Below are 8,201 nucleotides of genomic sequence, written 5' to 3' on the forward strand. Positions count from 1 at the left end.
CCCTGCATCGAGCTGTCGCCGTCGTCTTCCTCCTCGGATCCCCGGAGGTCGCGCCGTCGTTCTCCCTCCTCAGACCATCCCCGAGCCTGCTCTCGTCGCCTCTGCACTACCTGTGAGCTCAGGGTGCTTTCCCCCACATTTTCCCCTTCGATCCCGAGCTCTAGGCCCTGATTCCAACGGAGCCCGACGAGATCCACTGCGGGACCTCGTCGCTGGTAGCCCCCCGATGATCGGCTGGTCATTCTAAGGCCACCGTTAGCTTCAGTGCATCGTGTAGGTGTTGTACGAGCCCAGCCCCATGCGTGATAGGCCCCGTAGCTGTGATCCCGATGGTGCCCGAACTCCGGTAGCCTCTGGGCTCGTCGCCGACGTCATCGCCGGTGGTTTCAGCCCCCGTTCTTTGCAAAAATGGCGCTGCGATCGAGTGGCCGATGGTCTGGTGCCCTCCGCCATGCGTTTGGTCACCAGAATAGCAAACCCGAGGCCCTCCGCCGTTCTGGTGGTCGCCGGAGCCTCGCCGCCGATGGGTTTGACCCCATCGCCGGTGGGGTTGACTCCCCTGAGTCTCTGGCAAGTGGGGCCAACCCCTAGACTAATTAAGTTTTGTCAAAATAAAAAAAACAATTATATTAACAGTTAATAGTCACTTACATGTGGGTCCAGCGCTGTTAATTAGCTATTTAAGTTTAAACTTAATCTAAAACTGGCGAGAGTCACTGACCAGTGGGTTCCACTGGTCAGGTTTGACTTTCAACGACCAACTGACCTACTCATGTCATGTTGATGCAATAAATCTTATCCTGATTTTAATATAATTCCAGAATAATTGCAAAACTTTGGAAATTCATAGAAAATTGAATATAACTCCAAATCAGACAAATAATATATGCAAATTGACCAGAAAAATCCAATGAACACAATGGTGCTACTTTCATGCATGAAAAACAAAGTTCTGAAATAGCATTTGGTCAAATCAATTAAATAATTAAGATGAATATTCCATTTCAGATGATATTTGAATTTGGATTTCAAACCAGATGCAAACTAAGGTTTCACCAACCACATTGAAACATATCACCTTTCATTTCATGCCATGTTCATGCACCATGATTGTTGCATATGATTGTTAATATTTGTATGTTGTTATTCGGTAGGCCCCGCCCCTTCGGATACGACTAATTATCCGACTGACGGATATCACCCCTCTGCTGAGCAACAAGGAAAGCAACCATTTTGATCATCCTGATAAATCCCATGTTCTCGCTCCTGCTCTTAATTGTTGCATTAGGTCAAAATGCTTTCGATGCTTTTACCACATTAGTTGAACCCACTCCCTTTGCATGACCTGTCCTTGTCACAGTAATTAGCTGAAGCTTGCAACCTAGCATACCTGGTAGATGCTTGAGCCATGATGTGCCTTATCCTGCTATGCATGCTATGCTTAGAGTTGTGTATGGTCTGTCATCTGGGTGATGAACAGAATCGTGAGAATATGTTCAGTTAATAAAGGTTGTGTGTTGAACCTGATTCGGTAAAGGTACCGGTGAAAGGTTATGTAAGAGTACATGGCGGTTTGTTTCATTGCAACCGTCCTTAGGAACTGAGTTCCGTGTATGTAATCCAAGACTAGATACTACCACACGTTGGGATACTTAATTGACCCTCTCGACTTATTAATCGCTTAGTACTCGGTCCAGGAGTTGCAAGTAGTTTCTGGTGTTTATAGTCATGCTGGAGGCCGTGCATAGTGCTGACCTTAGAGGTGGGCTATGATGCGGTAGGCAGTGGCACGATGTACCAAGTGGCACCCGGATGGTGGGCTTGGGAACCCTGCGCACATCGGTTTGGGCCGTGGCGGAAACCTCGGCCGGACTTCTCTGCGGGTTACCCTCAGATAGGCGATAAACCTGGACTAGGTATTAGCGTGGTTAACGGTCGTGGCCGACTCCCTCGCTGGGCTTCCTCTTGAAGGTTGCCGAGGTGCATGACGTGCACATAGCGATAAGTGTTGAGAGTGTGTGTGAAGAAGTACATCCCTGCAGGGTTATGATCTATTCGAATAGTTGCGTCCGCGGATATGGACTACTTGGAGACATATGTTGTTCATAGACAACTGTAATGGCTACTCATAAAAATGTCAAGATAAGTCTGAGTGTCGTGGATGGCATTTCCGTAGGGTAACGGAATGATTCCATGATGGAGTATTGTTGTGGAGTTAGTGAACTTGTGTGTGAGAAAACAAAATTGTCGAAACTATTTAAAAATGTAGCTTTGTCTAGCCAAGAGTCAAATGTTGGCTTTCTGCATGAAACCCCACAACTCCTTGTTGATACATTGCATGAGTAGATAAATTATTCTAAAGTCTTGCTGAGTACTTTTTTTCTCACGTTTTCTTAATAATTTTTTGCAGAGGTTGTTAATGACCCTAATGGTGGGTTCTATCTAGACGTTGACGATGACGAGTAGCTGGTGTCCGAGCTACGATATGGCCCTTGGTGAGGTCTGTAGATAGTCAGGCCATGTGCCTTTTACCTTTCCATCTGTCTAAACTCAGACAATTTTAATCTTCCGCTGGCTTGTAAGACTTGTTTGAATGACTTGTGATGATGGGTCGTGAGACCCCTATTTGTGTAATATTATGTGTGAGGCTCTTCCGAGCCCTCTAAATAAAGTTTGTATGTTTATGGTTATGTTGTGATGCCATAGATGTATCTATGCATATCGGGTATGCCATGTGTACGTGTGCTGTACTTGATATGTATGGGGTTCGAACACCTAGTCGTATGCCTTAGTAGCACTCCTTACGGGGAAATGCCCCTTTGTGTTTCCACCGAGCCATGGTAGTTCGCTACTGCTCCGGACACATTGGTTGACCGGCATGTGTCCTTCTTAGCTGTTGTGTCTGTCCCTTTGAGGAGATGTCACGCGATGTAATGGAGTCCATGTAGCTTGCTACGACTCGTCTACACTCGCTGGTGACCGACACCTGCTTCGCTGGAACTGCCACTTAAGTTTATGACTAGATATGTCGACCCGGGTTCTTTGACATCGGAATGTTAGCAACACAATTGCATACGCGAGTCAAAAGGCGCAAACGGTCCCGGCTAAGGTAAGGCTGTAGCCGTGGGGTTAACCGTGCGTGAGACCGCAAAGAGATGTGATGTTTTACAGGCTGGATTCCTATGGCTTAGGATCGGGATCCCGACAGGTTGAGAATCAATGTGACTGAATCATTAAGTGTCTACGATCTGATCGTGGAGGAGAACATTTGAGTCACGAATTTTGTACACACCTAAGTAAGTGTGGAATTGTTTCGCAACTGACGCCGCCTGGCACACCGCAACGTAACAGAGTGTTTGAACATCGTAATCGCACTTTATTAGATATGGTACGACCTATGATGTCTCTTACCGACTTACCGCTTTCGTTTAGGGGATACGCATTAGAAACTGCAACATTCACTTTAAATAGGGCACCGTCTAAATCCGTTGAGATGACACCGTATGAACTATGGTTTGGCAAGAGACCTAAGATGTCGTTTCTAAAAGTCTGGGGCTACGATTCTTATGTGAAGAAACTTCAACCAGAAAATCTCAAACCCAAAGTGGAGAAATGTGTATTCATAGGATACCCTAAGGAAACTATTGGGTATATCTTCTATCTTAGAATCGAAGGTAAAACATTTGTTGCCAAGAACGGATCCTTTCTAGAGAAAGAGTTTCTCTCGAAAGAAGTAAGTGGGAGGAAAGTAGAACTCCATGAGGTAATTACACCCCCTCTGGAACCGGAGAGTAGCGCAGCGCAGGAAATTGTTCGTGTGGCGCCTACACCAACTAGAGAGGAAGTTAATGATAATGATCATGAAGCTTTGGATCAAGTTGCTACTGAACCACGAAGGTCCACAAGGGTACGATCCGCACCAGAGTGGTTCGGCAACACTGTGATGGAAATCATGTTGTTAGACAACGGTGAACCTTCAAACTACGAGGAAGCAATGGCGGGCCTGGATTCCAACAAATGGCTTGAGGCTATGAAATCTGAGATAGGATCCATGTATGAGAACAAAGTATGGGCTTTGGTGGACTTGCTCGGTGATCGGCAAGCCATAGAAAATAAATGAATCTTTAAGAAGAAGACTGATGCAAACGGTAATGTGACCGTTTACAAAGCTTGACTTGTCGCAAATGGTTGTCGACAAATTCAAGGAGTTGACTATGATGAGACTTTCTCTCCCGTAGAGAAGCTAAAGTCAGTCCGAATCATGTTAGCAATTGCCACTTTTTATGATTATGAAATTTGGCAAATGGACGTCAAAACAGCGTTCCTTGACGGGTATCTTAAGGAAGAGTTGTATATGATGCAACCAGAAGGTTTTGTCGACCCTAAGAGTGCTAACAAGGTACGCAAGCTCCAGCGCTCCATCTATGGGCTGGTGCAAGCATCTCGCAGTTGGAACATTCGCTTTAATAAGGTGATTAAAGTGTTTGGGTTCATACAAGTTTATGGAGAAGCATGTCTGTACAAGAAAGTGAGTGGGAGCTCTGTAGCCTTCCTCATATTATATGTGGATGGCATATTATTGATGGGGAATAATATAGAGTTATTGGAGAGCATAAAGGCCTATTTGGACAAGAGTTTTTCAATGAAGGACCTTGGAGAAGCTGCATACATATTAGGCATCAAGATCTATAGAGGTAGATCGAGACACCGCATAGGTCTTTCACAAAGTACATACCTTGACAAGATATTGAAGAAGTTCAATATGGAAAACTCAAAGAAGGGGTTCTTGCCAATTTTGCAAGGTATAAGACTAAGTCACCGACCACGGGAGCAGATAGAGAGAAGATGAGTATTGTCCCCTACGCTTCAGCCGTAGGCTCTCTCATGTATGCCATGATGTGTACCAGACCTGATATAAACCTTGCCATAAGTTTGGTTGGGACGTACCAAAGTGATCCCGGTATGGAACACTGGACAACGGTCAAGAATATCCTTAACTACCTGAAGAGGACAAAGGAGATGTTTCTCATTTATGGAGGTGACGAAGAGCTCGTCGTAAAGGGTTACGTCGATGCTAGCTTCGACACAGATCTGGATGACCCTAAGTCATAGACCGGATACATGTATGTTTTGAATGGCGGTGCAGTGAGCTGGTGGAGCAGCAAGCTAGAAGTCGTGGCAGCATCTACATGTGAAGCGGAGTACATAGCTGTTTCAGAAGCGGCTCATGAAGGGATTTGGATGAAGGAGCTCATCACCAACCTTGGAGTGGTTCCAAGCACGTCTGGTCCGATGACACTCTTCTGTGATAACACTAGGGCTATTTCCATAGCCAAGGAGCCCAGGTTTCACCGGAAGACCAAGCATATCAAACGCCGCTACAACTCCATCGAGGACCATCTCGAGAGTGGAGTAATAGATATTGGTAAAGTGCACACGGATCTGACTATTGCATATCCGTTGACTAAATCTCTTCCTCGAGCAAAACATGATCAACACCACAATGCTATGGGTGTTCGATACATCACAATGTAACTAGATTATTGACTCTAGTGCAAGTGGGAGACTGTTGGAAATATGCCCTAGAGGCAATAATAAAATGGTTATTATCATATTTCCTTGTTTATGATAATCGTCTATTGTTCATGCTATAATTTTATTAACAGGAAACAGTAATACATGTGTGAATAAATAGATCACAATGTGTCACTAGCACACCTCTAGTTGGCTAGCTCGTTGATCAATAGATGATCATGGTTTCATGATCATGGACATTAGATGTCATTGATAACGGGATCACATCACTGGGAGAATGATGTGATGGACAAGACCCAATCCTAAGCATAGCACTAGATCGTGTTGTTCGTATGCTAAAGATTTTCTAATGTCAATTGTATTTTCCTTCGACCGTGAGATTGTGCAACTCCCGGATACCGTAAGAGTGCTTTGGGTGTATCAAACGTCACAAAGTAACTGGGTCACTATAAAGGTGCACTACGGGGATCTCCGAAAGTGTGTGTTGGGTTGGTACGAATCGAGATCGGGATTTGTCACTCTGTTTGACGGAGGGGTATCTCTGGGACTAAGGAGTTAGTCAGAGGATGACGTGCTACAGAATGAGTAAAGAGACTTACCGGTAACGAGATTGAACAATGTATAGGTATACCGACGATCGAATCTCGGGCAAGTTCTAAACCGACACACGAAGGGAATTGTATACGGAATTAATTGAATCCTTGACATCGTGGTTCATCCGATGAGATCATCGTGGAACATGGGGGATCCACCATGGGTATCCAGATCCCACTGATGGTTATTGGCCGGAGAGAGTCTCGGTCATGTCTGGATGCCTCCCGAACCCGTAGGGTCTACACACTTAAGGTTCGATGACGCTAGGGTTATAGGGAATTACTATACGAGGTTACGAAGGTTGTTCGTAGTCCGACGTCACGAGGAGCTCCGGAATGGTCCGAGAGTAAAGATTGATATATAGGATGGATGGGTTTGGACGCCGAAAATGTTTTGGGCACCACCGGCAAAGTGCCGGGACCACCGGGAGGGGTAACTGACTAGCACTCTCTGGCAATAGCTAGACGAATGTTGTTCTCGATTGCTCAACAATTATAAATTGTCTTGCAATAACCCACTAGCGCGTGGGATCGAGGCAGTTTTCGAGGGTAAAGTATTCAACCCAAATTTGTTGATTCGCCGATTGGAGGTGAGAGGATACTCTCAAGTATTAGCAGCTGAATGTGTCAGATTCAACCACACCTGAAAGATTAATATCTGCAAGCAAAGTATCAACAACAAAGTAGCAGTAGTAGTGACAACAGTAGCAAGTAGCAACAGTAGCAACTAACAACAGTAGGAACTAACAGCATCAGCAACAGTAGTAACAACAGCAGAGCAAAACAAGTAACAGCAGCAGCGAGAGTAGTAACAGTAGTAGAGCAAGATAAGTAACAGCAGCAGAGCAAGATAAGTAACAACAGCAGTGGGACAAACTCGTAGGCAATGGGTCGGTGATTTCTTTGGATGATATTCATCATGCAACAGTTATAACACGGAGACATAGGTGGCTAGCTCCCGTTCGTGAATGTAATGTAGGCATGCATTCCGTGTGTCATCATACGTGCTTAGGGAAAAGAACTTGCATGACATCTATTGTCCATCCCTCCCGTGGCAGCGGGGTCCAAAAGGAAACTACGGGATATTAAGGTTCTCCTTTTAATAAAGAACCGGACCAACGCATTAGCACTTGGTGAACACATGAACTCCTCAAACAATGGTCATCACCGGTAGTGGTTCCGGTTATTGTCACTCCGAGTTGCCGGATCATAACACATAGTAGGTAACTACAACTTGCAAGATCGTATCTAAAACACACATATATTGGTGACAACATAATAATTTCATATGTGAAATCATGGCACTCAGGCCCTAGTGACAAGCATTAAGCATGGCAAAGTAGTAGCAACATCAATCTCAGAACATGGTGGATACTAGGGATCAATCCCCGTCAAAACTAACTCAATTACATGATAGATCTCCTCCTACTCATCACCGCCCAGCGAGCCTACGAATATATTACTCACGAACGACGAAGAGCTTCATGAAATTGGAGAGGGAAGATGGTTGATGATGACGATGGCGACGATTTCCCCTCTCCGGAGCCCAAAACGGACTCCAGATCTGCCCTCCAGATGAAGAACAGGATGTGGCGGCGCCTCCGTATCGCAAACGCGACGAAATCTTCTCTCTTGATTTTTTCTGGGACGAAAGTGAATTTATAGAGCTGAGATTGGGGGCGGCAGAGCCACGTGGGCCCCACAAGCTTGCTAGCCGCCACCAGGGGGTGGCGGCTACAGGGCTTGTGGCCCACTGGACCATCCCCTCCGATGGATCTTTGCGCAGGTATTTTTCATATTTTCCAGGAATATTCTCCGTAAATTTTCAGGACGTTCTGAGAACTTTCATTTCTGCACAAAAAACAACACCAAGGCAATCCTGCTGAAAACAGCGTTAGTCCAAGTTAGTTCCATTCAAATCATGCAAATTAGAGTCCAAAACAAGGGCAAAAGAGTTTGGAAAAGTAGATACGATGGAGACGTGTCAACTCCCCCAAGCTTAAAAGCTTGCTTGTCCTCAAGCAACTCAGTTGACAAACTGAGAGAGAAAGAAAAACTTTGACAAACTCTGTT

This window comes from Hordeum vulgare, chromosome 1H, assembly GCF_904849725.1.
Source record: "Hordeum vulgare subsp. vulgare chromosome 1H, MorexV3_pseudomolecules_assembly, whole genome shotgun sequence".
NCBI classification, from domain to species: Eukaryota; Viridiplantae; Streptophyta; class Magnoliopsida; order Poales; family Poaceae; genus Hordeum; species Hordeum vulgare.